At 38.6% G+C, this 13,546-nt stretch overlaps 1 protein-coding gene across 5 annotated transcripts in view; it reads left to right on the top strand.

Annotated features, from left to right (window-relative positions):
• The first annotated feature begins 6,014 nt into the window (after positions 1–6,014).
• The window catches only part of LOC117989251 (CBP80/20-dependent translation initiation factor), a 38,689-nt gene continuing 31,157 nt past the window's right edge, over positions 6,015–13,546 (top strand). For 2 of the 5 annotated variants that reach the window (XM_034976597.2, XM_069503208.1), the window contains exons 1-2: positions 6,015–6,192; positions 12,965–13,030. The gene's annotated coding sequence lies outside the window, so the exon portion shown is untranslated. Of the gene's footprint in view, positions 6,193–12,964; positions 13,039–13,546 lie in introns of all 5 variants that reach the window. The other 3 variants (XM_034976596.2, XM_034976598.2, XM_034976599.2) reach the window with 3 other exon arrangements.

Raw genomic sequence — 13,546 nt, 5'->3', positions numbered from 1 at the left:
TATTTTCTGTCCTTAAAAATTACTATTACATTGTTGAGATTATTAAATGTATAAGATATGATTTTCTGACATTAAATACATTGCGCGCGACACGTAGTACAATCCGAACACGAGGCGTATTAGACCTGCGCAAACCGCCATGTTGCAACTTCAGATTGAGCTACGTGTTTTGTGCAAACTATATTTATTGTTAGGATGTTGGAACATGACAACTTAAAACTTACGTCTGCCGTCTGAGTCAGTAATTTTGTATATATACAGGGTGTAACGTAACCAGAACGCTAGCAAAAACTTAGCGTTATTGTTATACTATCTAAACACAATCCAATACCAATAACCATTTGCCTCATTTGTAGTTTTAGTGATTCCGTATTTTTCAAACCCGCAACGTATAGCGTTCAAAACTGGGGTCAATGCCCCACCTACGACGTGGTATTGACTCCGAACGGCTTACTTACGCAGCGTTCGTTGACCTCTAGCGTCACCCAGATGTTTTTTTTGCAATATATCGTAAACTTTACAAAATATAGGATTTTATTTTTATTTTTTATTAGCGTTCTGGTTACACCCTGAATAATATAATCTATTTTCCTTAACTGACTTAAATGCAACTTCTCGCTGAAATGCATAAGTAAGTAAGATCTTGTTACCGAGAACTGACAATGAAAGCATGATACGAGTGAAAAACCTAACTCTAGAAGATCAAAAGCGCCAGGCAAATCGCGTCGCTTACGCGTTTCTACGAGAATGGTTCTGCGATTTGTTTATCTCATAAGTCAGCTAAGGAAAGCTAAAATATACCTATAGTTCGCGACAGGTTGACATGGCAATCGGGGTGTGAGGAGGGGGGACGCCCAGCACACCCGCGCGCTCGCCCGCAACGGGTTAACTCGGGTGCTGAGCCGGTGTACGGGGCGTTACCTCCCCAATTGCTATCTCGCGCTGTCCCGTACTATACAACGTTAGTTTTAGTTAACGCAAAAACCGAAACACGTCGAATATTTTTACATCCATACTAATATTATAAATGCGAAAGTGTGTCTGTCTGCTAGCTTTTCACGGTCCAACCGTTCAACCGATTTTGATGAAATTTGGTACAGAGTTAGCTTATATCCCGGGGAAGGAAAATTGATAAGTTCCCACGGAATTTTTAAAAACTGAAATCGACGCCTACGAAGTCGCGGGCATCGGCTAGTTAAGAATATACATTAAGAATACAAAATTTCAAAAATATTTAATGACAATTTACGAAGTTATAAGCTTGTTGTGTTGAACCGTTGTCCTCGAAAAACATGGTCACCCCAAGCGAGCGGCTGTGAGTGAACGGGATGGCAGGCGTCGATCGTGCGCGCTCCCGCTCTCGCGGCTCGAATCAGCTGATGCATGCGATCATTCAACTAGATGTGTCGAACCAGTGGTAAATTAAAACTACCCGACTATTCAAAAGCGCTTGTAAAAAGTCTACTTGAATAAAAACATATTCTATTCTATTCTATTCAAACTTGCAGGATTTTAAAGTATTTTTTGGTCAAAGTATAACTTGTAGTAATAATGATTGCATCGATTCTGTTACTGATTCTGAACAAACTACTTTCAGGTTTTGTGTATACTAACGTTGTATATTATATTTAGATAAAGAATAAATAAAAAGACTTGTAATAATATAATGCTTTAGAGTGGGAATAACATATTGAGCAAAATTGTGTATAAAACTATTTACGTCGTGCTACTCATTGCTAAGGGTCGTGAGTTTATGACCCCTTCCATTAATCATATAATGGTCACAATATGCAAATGGGTGATCAGCTGTTTGTAATTTATATAAATATAGGTAGAGTAACTAAAATTGCTTGCAAAAATGTATTTAACAGTGTATTACACAGTATTCAATTGTTCAATAAAAATTATCTAAACTTACAACAACAAATTACTTGTACGGCCCACAAAAAAAAAATCATATAATGTTTTCGGGGTTCATAAAGGGTGTAACCAGAACGCTGGCAAAAATGAAGACAGGTGATAGTACTGATGATAGACTGATATGATACCACAAAAAAACGCGAAAAAAATATATATAAAAATCCTATAATTTTGTAAATGTTTACGATATATTGCAAATAAAACATCTGACTCGGAGTCAATGCCGCGTCGTAGGCGAGGCATTGACCCGAGTTTTGCGCGATATAGATTGTGGGTTTGAAAAATTCTAAATCACTAAAACTACAAAATGAGGCAAATGGTTGTTGGTATTGGATTGTATTCAGGTAGTATAGGTAACAATAACGCTAAGTTTTTGCTAGCGTTCTGGTTACACGCCGTATAATAATACTATGTATGTATGTGAGTTTCTTTATTGCACCATAACGTCTAAATATTTGAACAGATTTGGATGTATTAAGTATCGACTATCGTTAGAATCCCATTATCCTGAGTGGCTGATATTTTTAGACTGGCTATATTTTTTTTAAAAATTCATAACGGCGCTATTTTCAAATGTGAGTTTTTTTACTTATTAGTTTGTTATTTGGCAGATTCGTTTTTAATGTGAACAAGGTACATATTGTTATTCGAAGGCTAAAAAAACTTGTGGCGTGCAATGTGTTATGAGTATGGACAAAAATTTTAATTTTTAAGTTAGTTTTATGGTTTAAACTAGTGGTAATAAATTACTTTAATATTTTCCTAGAAATTCTGATATTTACATAAAACAAATAAATTAATAACTAGTTTTTATGTATTCTTATTTCATTACCTACCACAATTTACTAAGAATGATTATGTAAATTAATATGAAAGAATCTATGCAACATGCAACATACTATGCGTTTCACATATGAAGCCATCAATCGCCATATTTAAAATGTCAAACATAACTACTGATTTTTTTAAGGTGTTCTGCTTACTTTTTACGTAGTGGTTATATTTTTCTAGATTTTCCTAAAAAAATAAAAACAGTAATATGACTTAGATAGTGGGTACAACTTCGACCTTCTACGCGGGGGGTCCGGAGTTTAATCCCGGGGTTAAATTTAATCACTTTTAACTTTTCGGAGTTATATGCGTTGTAAGCAATCAAATATCACTTGCTTTAATGTGATGGAAAACATCTTGAGCAAACCTGCATGCTGAATAGTTCCCCTTAATGTTCTCAATGTTGTGTGAAATCGGGCAATCCGCACAAGGCCAGCGTGGTGGGCTAATGACCTAAACCTTTCTTAATTTGAGAGAAGAGCCGTGCGCAGTAATGGACTAGATCCAGCGTTGGGTTGATATTATGATGATGAAACCAAGCGAAAAGTGGTAAGTTTGATTTGATATCTAACAAGAGTTACGACTGTCTTCATATTTGAAACGTGTAGTATGTATTTGAATGAATATAATAATGTTAACTTTAAGGGTGTACAGTGCCTTTGTGCCTGTATGGGATGCGCGCTGCTGTGAATAGTAATTGTAATTAGTCTTAACGTTTAATAAGTTTATTTATTTAGCCTTAGTTTAATAGTAAGTAGCTAATTAAATTTTCATTCTTTGCTTTATCCATTCCTTATTTTAAAAAAATTGTAAACCCAAGTCCTAATTTGGACCTTTTACAATACATTTGTGTGGATTTTGGCCGCGCGGTTAATTCGCATAGTCGAATTTGACCGTATGTAACAATTTGACAAGTATTGTGAAAGGGCCCTAAGACCTACTTAGGGTCCTTACACAATACTTGCGGTGCAACGTCGCATCGTAAAATTCTACGACAACGTAACACGCATCGTGGGAATTTACATTCAACATAAGAATTCAAGTTTTTGGGCCTGTAGGCAAGTATTGTAGAAGGGCCTTTAGTTACATTTCACTCACCGACATCGATAGATTTCGAGCATTGAAACACTTCAATAAAGTAAAATACACCTTAACTGGCTTGTTTGAAAACTCAAGTTCGTCCAAGCCAGCTCTCAAAGTAAAACCTTGCGAAATTAAAATAAGTGGCACAGATTTTTTTTTTTGGTTTAAATCGAGAACATTGAAGTCCATTTCACTCTGACGACTCGAATTCTAGCAAAATTGGTGATATGAAAAATCATACTAAGCCCACTGCAGTCAAAAACGCATAATACGCCAAACATCAAACTATACTAATTCCGTGCGGCACAAATCGACCTTTACTTTTATAATTTACCTACATAAAATAATAGTGTTAATATATATATATATATGTAAATAACAGAAACAATATTTTTTCATGAATATTCTCGATAATATAGCGCTATTAAGTTCTAATACTTATAATTAGGGTTAATTGTTTTATCATTTTTGTATAATAAATTAATATGATTTGCGTGAAACTTGCGCATAGTTACTACTGCAAAATTGTCTTTGCGTGGCGAAAATAATGTTTTGGTCAAAAAAATTTTTTTTTTCATATGCTACTGCCTTAGAAAACTACAATAAAGTGGTTTGGTAAGAGTTTGAATAATATGTCGAAAACTTACGGTTTTCGTGAGTTTCACGTGGGTACCAAAATTTTTATATTTCACAAAATTTTAGCTAGGGTTGCTAGCTATAAGTAGGTATGCAGGAAGTATAAGAACACGATATCAATTTTCGTATTTGAAAATGTATAAACTCATACTAGGGATAGGTACTCATGTAAAACTGAACATTGGAAAAGCGCGCTATATTACTTAATTTTTGTGCATTATAATATTATTTTTAAAGAACCACTTCGAAGCATATAGTCTATGATCATGCTGATCATTATAAAATGTATTAATTAATAGATAATTTATAAAAAAGTCGTCTTTTTATTTTATCTACCCTAAGGGCGTTTGTGCACTCATTCTGTGATTCCGTAAAAATACGAATCGAATGAGTATACGTACCTATTTGTATGACGGTTAAAAAATTATGAATTATGAATTAGAAAATTCACGGATTTTTCGAAGTTATCGTCATACAAATACACACGTGCCTACATCTGATTCGTATTTTTTTTACGAATCCGTAAAATCACGGATAAGTGCACAAAGGCCCAAGGCGCCATCTGCACGGACGAGAAAATCGCAGCAATAGTCTAGCCGTGTCACAAAACTCGATAAAAACTATGGGGCGAACTCCAGAGGGTGATGCTATCACGGCGTAAGTTTGTATCGAATTTTGTCACATGGAGATACTATCGTCGCGATTCTCTCGTCCGTGGAGATGATGTCTAGCCTTTTTTAGTGAAGACTTCAAAAATAGTTTACTTCAAAGTAGTCTGAATAATAAAACGCAAACGTTAGCAAACGTCCTGCACACATTCAATTCTCAGACTCACTACTGGTCTCCTCTCGGAATAAGAGAGGTTTGGCCATAGTCCACCACGCTGTCTATAAGACTTCTTAGTTCTTACTATTATTATGACTGATAGCCTAGTGCGGTCTTCGTCGGCCTTCTATTCGAGAGGTCCGGGGTTCGATCCCGGGCACGCTGCACCTCTAGGCTCTATACATTACGAAGTTATGTGCGTTTAAAACAATAAAATATCACTTGCTTTAGCGTAGAAGAATTTTGCACGTCTGAGAGTTCTCCATAATGTTGTGTGTTTGAAGTCTGCCAATTCCCACTTGACCAGCGTGGTAGACTATGGCTAAAGCCCTTCTCACTCTGAGACGAGACCCGTGCTCTGTAGCGAGCCGGCGATGGGTTGATCATGATGATAATGATAAAAGCCAAATGATTTATTCAAAATAGGTAATAAATTACTCGTATTGATTGTCTGGTATGGTGTTAGATTTGTAAGATATAGTGGTGATAATTATTACGCAAACTTAAAACTAAAGCTACGAGGGTTCCAAACGCGCCCAGGTCTGAGAAGAGCCCACAACAAACTCAGATAGTTAAAGACATCGAGAGTGACATGGGCTAGTAAAAAGTTACTCCGGAAAATCATAAAATTTACAAAAAAAAGCTGCATCCACGCGGACGAGTTAAAAGTGAAACATACCTACCTAGTGCAGCACAGAACGCGTGTCGGTCGGGAAAGCCGTCGGAGCGTGGAGTGTGGTGTGGAGTGCGCGCGCGGCGGCAGTCGGCACACCGCCCGGGCGGGCGCCACACGACCGGAGTCTGCGCAAGCGACAGGCGACGCGGCACTAAACATTTCAGTGAAATAAAAACGCGGATCCGCCAACGAACACTGCACCACGCACGCGCAAGATTCTGGTAAGTCAACCGGCAAATATTTACCCACTGAAGCAACTGTTACTATTTCCTATTCTAAATATAGTGGTGTATATTTTTGGCTGCAGCAGCGAGGGAGAGGTTATGCGCTTTGCGAGTTTCCCAACTAGTAGAATTAAATTGACGCGCCGATTCCGCTCTGACCCATATTCGTTTATTCGTCCCTTCGTCCCATTCGACTATGAAAATGAGGGAATAGAGAGTCCAATTATTGCGTTGCACTGTACCTAATATCTCCTGCGTCGTAACTAACAGACAGCCTCCGCTGACTAGTTCGGCCGCCGTGGCTGAAACTCGTTCAGTAGACATTTTATCAATGTGCCTAATTTATTTTCCTTCCTAATTTATTAGTATGTGTGTTTGTCAGTGCGTTGATTCCGTCATAACTACGTTAGTACTATTATATATTCTGTGTCATAACTGCCAAACTACCCATGAGATATTTTGGATTAATGGGGTGTTACTGTAGCGTTTCATAGACTATGACGTCATGATGATTCCAATATGGCGGAGATACAACCAAACAACAAACAAAATTACGTTAACCTTCATCAAGAACAACCATCGCCGGCTCACTACTGAGCACAGGTTTCCTCTCAGATAAGGGCCATAATCCACCACGCTGCCCAAAGCAGATTGGCAGACTTCACACACCTATGAGAACATTTTGAAGCATTCTCAGGCATGTAGGCATCCTAACGATGTTTTCAATATTTGATGCACTCTATGTATTTTGGATTATTTATTATTTATTTTATTATGTATTTTGAAAATGCGTTTGTTTACCTGGACTAATTCTTCCAGGTAAGTACGCTTCCAACTATAAATCGATTAAACCTACCTTAGGTCTAATCGGAATACAAAAAAAATTTTGCTTGGTTGGTATTTTACTAACCACCGTGGCTGAAACCACATGCCACCTAATAAAATGTAAACCAATCTAAATAATAGTAGGTACGCGACAGGTCAAGATGTCAATCGGGGAGGGAACGCACCCCACATCCGCACAGCCCCCGCGCTAACCCGGTGCGGGCGAGCGCGGGTGACGTGCGGGGCGTGCGCCTCATACCCCAATTGCCATGTCAACCTGTCGCGTAATATAGGTACCTATAACCTAGCTAACTAACCGCGGGGAAGTGTTTCCACAACTGGAAAGTGCAAATCAATTTCACTTAGAAACGAAAGTGACTGACTCTATAGAGTTCTAGACTGCAGTCCGTCGAACTAAATCCTCATAATGCCTCGCGGCCCGTCTCTACCGGCTAATTGGTTTAAGATTATAAAATAGAATAGTTATCTTGTCTTCCGTAACGTTGGCCTAAATACTTCTACACGGGGTGAAATATCGAGAGCCAACGACCTCTACGTACTATGCACTACATAGGCGTTTATTGATTGATCACGATAATTTTTGAGAAATCTCCGAGCATCCCAATAAGCGCTGAGGGTGGCCACCGTGGGGGTTTTAGTGGGTAGAAATCCTACATAACCCGATGTCTTTCCCAGGACATCGGGTATCTTCAGAAGATTTCCCTCGGAAAAAAAACGGGTGAACATGCGAGAATATTATCGTCATCATCATCAACCCTTAGAAAAAGAAGGGTAAATACATCTCGGTGGTCAAACGGCTCAGCCGCTCCACCAGTCTTGATGAAATTCGGCGCATGCGGCCACCCAAATTCAAGCTCCTGGGTCTTGCCTAGGCCTAGTTCGCTTTTTACAAGCCAGCCGTGTCCTGAGTCCGAGTCCTGGGTCGGTTCAAAAGTTGTTGGATTTTTCAGTGCACCATATTGATTGTTTTTTTTTTCATTATTTGATTGATTGATTGCCAGTGTCACTCGGTATGATGGATTCTAAGTTCTAACGATAGATGCGATAGATAAGTACATTCACATCTGTTTCAGGTATTTAGAAATTATGGAGGAATAAAATTCTCATATTTCTATCATATATTATCTCTTCATGTAATATACATGAACCCTGAAAAGTCCTTTTTGGGGGAGTACTATAAATGAAATTGAAAGAGTTTCTATTATCTATAGTCACTAATGAATGGAACCAGTCACCAGTCAGTGGTGGGTGTTGAATTATATTAGCCACGAGTACTAGCCTTGCTCACGACTGCGCTTCAACTGATTTCATGGACTATTTAATTCGCTTTTCATGCATTTCATAACTTCCTCGCGCGCCGATCGAAGTTAATATTTTCATAATAAGCGAAAATGGTCCGTTTGCCGTAGAGACTTTTACGAGACATTTCACCGCCTCATCTGGCGACAGAAGGGCTGGCTCATTTTTTTCGCAACGGATCAGCCTGGCTGTCCAGCGCGTGATGCAACCAGTATTCTTGGCAGATTTCCATGCGGGCATGATTTTTATAGTAATAAGATAAGGCTAGCTTTAAGTTTTATTGTAATATTTTCATTTAAAAAAGAAAAAATAAATTATACCTACCTACTGAAAAAATTTGGGCAGTCGAGTAATAAATATAGCGTTTTGTTAGACGAAATAAGTAGGTAGGTAAGTATGTCATCTTAAATTTACATAATAATATGAATCACGAAATGTTTGTGTTGTTTGCATGCAATTTCTAAATGGTCAGACGCTAAAACTGACATGAAACCATAAAATGGATCCAGCTACCAAATATTGATTTTTGTGCGAATAAATGCCTAAGCATTGCGCATTTTAAAACCATGCCAGAAGTTGGGAAACATTAGTGTTAGTTTTAGCTTAGGCAACAAAAGATACCTGCGATGCGAGGCTGCAATGCAAGATACAGGCCATTGAACGAGTTCACTCACCCCTGAAACCGACGCGGCACAACAAATTACTGTAATTACTTGTAATATCTGGTAACTAGCAACTGGTAACCTAATAACTAATAACTTGTGGACAGAGTTATAGGTGATAACCTATACTCTGTCCTGTCCACAAGTTATTAGTTATTAGGTAGGTAATATGGGGGGGTATTTCTGTTACGTAATCCGATACAAATGATAAAGATAAAAAAACCAGTCAAGTGCGAAACTGGCTCGCGCACCGAGAGTTCCGTACTACAGTCCTATTTTTTTCGACATTTTGCACGATAAATCAAAAATTATGATAGAATAAAAATGTGTTTTAGAATGCACAAGCGAAGCGCTTTCATATGATACCCCACTTGATATAGTTATCTTACTTTGAAAAATGAAAACACTACCTAATTATTTCTTCATGAACACATTTTAATTTTTTTTTGTGTGATATAACCACAAATTCACGGTTTTCATTTTTCCCTTAATGTCTGCTATAAGACCTACCTACCTGCCATATTTCATGATTCTAGGTCAACGGGAAGTACCCTGTAGGTTTCTTGACAGTAGTTTCTTGTCTAGCCTTTTGGGGTGGAGACCATGGGTTCGTGGGGCGAGGATGCTCAAGGATTCAAATAAGGATGTCACAGATTATTGAATCGATTTCAAAGATAAATCGATCAATTATCGATTAACAACAAAACAAAGACAGCGGTAGTCGAGGAACGTGCCCAGTGACCTAGAACCCAGCCATCTCAATGTGTACACAGATGCACAAACAAACGTCTTAAAATCCAGCTTCAACTGAGGGAAATTAAACTTTAAGTTTGAGGTAATAAGGTGTTAATTGCCGTGTTATATTTACATAGGAATACTATTTTTATACACATAGTATGTATGTGTCAGACGGTAAACACCGGTGATGTCATGACACCGCCTACAATGCGCAGTTTTGAAATTTTCACAAAAGCCGACCCAAATGTCTTGCATCCACTGGATATTTGCAATAGCGATATGTTTGCCTAAGGTCAATCCTAGGCCAAATAACTGCCATGACTTCGAGGTCAGGCCAGGATTCTAACATCTTTATCAAGTTTCCAGTTTTTAAAAAACTAGTCCTAGCATAAGCTATACTGAAAAAAGATTTTCTAACGAGTGATTAATATTTTTTTTGAATTAATTGTGGTGAAATTAGTACTTCATAAAGTTAGCTTTATTGCCAGCAAGTAGCCATCAAGAAGATTTACCAATGAAAATTTTACTAATTGATATTAGACTAAGTAGGTACTTAGTACTTACCTACTCAACAAAATGTTGGTGGCAGCGATGATTTTGTTTTGTCACCTACCAAAGAAGGGAAGAGGAATGGGATGCTAAAAAATCTTTTAATTTAGTTAGGTATAAGTCCCGCAAAATGCTTTTGCGCTGGAACCATATCTCATTAACATCGAAATGACGTCATTTTGACATCAGCTGAAATAAAAATATACCATCAGCTCGAAACTTCAGTCTAGTGCTGACGTCACTAAAATGGCGGCCACGCGCATTAGCAATTTGCGAGACACCTAGTTAGATAGTTAGACACCTATGAGTACCTACACGAAATTTTCCATCTTCAAGAGCAGTTTCCATTAAACTTTTAAAAAAGCATACCTACATTAAAAAAACTAAGTATTCGAGATGGTCTTACAAGATCTAAATTGGATTTTGACAAAAAAAGTAGTTTATCGAAACTGGGTTTAAAATCTTGTATGCCTGCTAGTTGCAAGTCATTCTCTAAAAATAAATTGGCTACGACAAACCACGTTTTGGACCAAAAAATCAAGTCTCTACCAAACTTTTGTTTCGGAAATCTCACACAATCTCGGTAAATTCGCGCTACATGAATACCTACTAAGCATTTATAATTCAATGTACTAGGTATCAACTGAGCGATGAACAAAGTCTGAGATATCTATCTTTATGTACTAAATATGCATCATTATTCATCTGCCTGCGTCATTTACATTCCTTGCAAATATGAAATACCTACCTATCTAGGTACGAGTAGAGAGCTGCAACAAAATGACACTTAGCATTCATCACTACTTAGTACTTGTCCAAAATAACTTCCAACAAATTCCTGAAAGGCCGGCAACGCATCGGCAGTTCCTCTGGTGCTACAAATATTCATGGGCGGTGGTGTTCGGGACACAAGTGTACCTACCGAACACTGACCTATCCGGCGTCAGCACTTTTCGCAGAGCTTGTGCTGGCGCCTAACAGTTAACTAAGACAGTGAGTGCACCACGGGTCGCGACGCGAGCCACATTCATTATCATATCAATATCATATTATCATATAGTAGCTGGATATGCCAACTGTTTCCGAGGAAATAAACAAGTACTCCAAAAAACACAAAGTTCGCCTTGCCAAGCATCCAAACCCACTCGCCAACTCACTTCTAGCTGCCCCTAGAGTAAAAAGACTGAAACGAGCTGATGTGCTCGATATCTGATGGACGTGGGAGCAGTGGCCAATGGCTCCCTCGTTTCTCAATAACAAATTCAGCACAATAAATCTGCTTATAGTCCCCCGACTGATTGCAGATAATGACAAGAAAAAAAAAAAAAAAAAAATATTATCATATCAATATCAATGATCAATCAGCTATCGAAGGAAATAATCAATTTATCAATTCTATCATTATCAACATTCCCCACATTTTTTGGTCCTTCGAACCGGATTTGAACCAATGACCTATGAATTCAAAAATCATCATGGTCACAGGTGGTAATCACTTAATAGAGAGAGAGCCAGCGTGTGCCAGAACTTTATTATTTTATAAAAGCTGAAAGTTTCTCTGCGTATTGTCCCCAACACTGGGAGGAACGCCATAACATCAGGTGAACCGCCTGCTCGTTTGCTCGCTATTTGTATTTGAAAAAATATATAGACAGCTTTAAGCATTTTCATAGAGAGCACTAAAACCAAATTGCGCTCATAGTTCCGTGGATGGATGGACGTGGGATCCCACTCCAAAGGTGCTGAAATGGCAACCCCAAATCTACAGCGTCAGTAGAGACTAGACCTCCCCACCAAGTCTCCACCACACCATTAGATAGATGGATACGAACGATGGCGACGTCAATCGTGACAAAGATGGTTTTTTTTGTGGAAATATCTATAAAGGCCTGCACAGACTACGGAGTCTTGTCCCTGGAGGACAAAATAGAACTGCATTGCATAACGCACACGATGGACTAATAGTACGGCGACTAGTAGTAAAAGAGGCGATTTTTTGTCCTCCGCGGAGAACAGTCTGCGTAGGCCTTAAGAGACGTACTCGTATTTACATAGATTGAGGCTAAGTTTGTTCTAGGAGTAGGTACCACAATAGTGCAACGGGTGGGGCTTGAACCGGCGACCTTTCGGGTTTCAGTCCACTCCTTTAACCGTTGAGCTATCGAGGCTCAACCTCCACCGATCACCACCACAATCGATTGCATCAGGGCAGTTTTTAGGGTTCCGTACCTCAAAAAGAAAAACGGAACCCTTTGTTGTCTGTCTGTCTGTTTTTCTGCCTGTCTGTCTGTCGGTCTGTCAAGAAACCTACAGGGTACTTCCCGTTGACTTAGAATCATGAAATTTGGCAGGTAGGTAGGTCCTATGGCAGTCATAAGGGGAAAAATCTGAAAACCGTGAATTTGTGGTTACATCACAAAAAAAAAATTGTGGTCGTGAACTAATAATTAGTATTTTCCATTTTCGAAGTAAGATACTATATCAAGTGGGGAATCATATAAAAGGTCTTTACCTGTGCATTCTAAAACAGATTTTTATTTATTTTTATTCATCATAGTTTTGAATTATCGTGCGAAATGTCGAAAAAATACGACTGTAGTACGGAACCCTCTGTGCGCGAGCCTGACTCGCACTTGGCCGGTTTTTTAATGTGTCAAATAATTCTGTTGTTGCAGTGAATCCAATACGAGTAAACGAGTCTCGAGTGCAGAGAACGACGGCCGACGCACAACGAGAGAGCGGTAAGTAGGTTGCACAAACAACCGTGTCACACGGACAAGTCCTGTTTGGACCCGGGACCAAGGAGTGGACTAGAGATGGACCATTTCAGATAGCACGTGAAAAATTACGTGAAGAGCCTTTTTACGTTATGTAACTCTTGCAAAATCTCACAAAGTTTGAAAACTATTACCTACATTTGATCTAGCTTTGTTGTACCAATTTTGAACCTTGTTCAAGCCAGGTTATCGACCCAAGCTAAAGAGCGCGCAACCGAGAGCACTCGCATCTCTGCTTGTTAGAAAGTGAAAACCATCTTAGCTGTCGTTTGCTACATTTCACGAAAGGCGAATATTCGCACTAACAACCATAATTGCGAAAATTCATTTCCATGAAAACCAACCTTATATAATCTGCAAACGATTGTAAGTGCGAAAATTGAAAAATTATTTTCCGCAAAAAATCGCTGTGAAGAGAAATGGTAATTTCACCAAATGAAAATAATTAAAATTAGGAGTCATGCCATCGTTAGCTAGACT

Source organism: Maniola hyperantus, chromosome 15, assembly GCF_902806685.2.
Source record: "Maniola hyperantus chromosome 15, iAphHyp1.2, whole genome shotgun sequence".
In the NCBI taxonomy this organism is placed as follows: Eukaryota; Metazoa; Arthropoda; class Insecta; order Lepidoptera; family Nymphalidae; genus Maniola; species Maniola hyperantus.
Note: the sequence above shows the minus strand (reverse complement) of the source record. Positions and strands in the feature narration are given on the sequence as shown.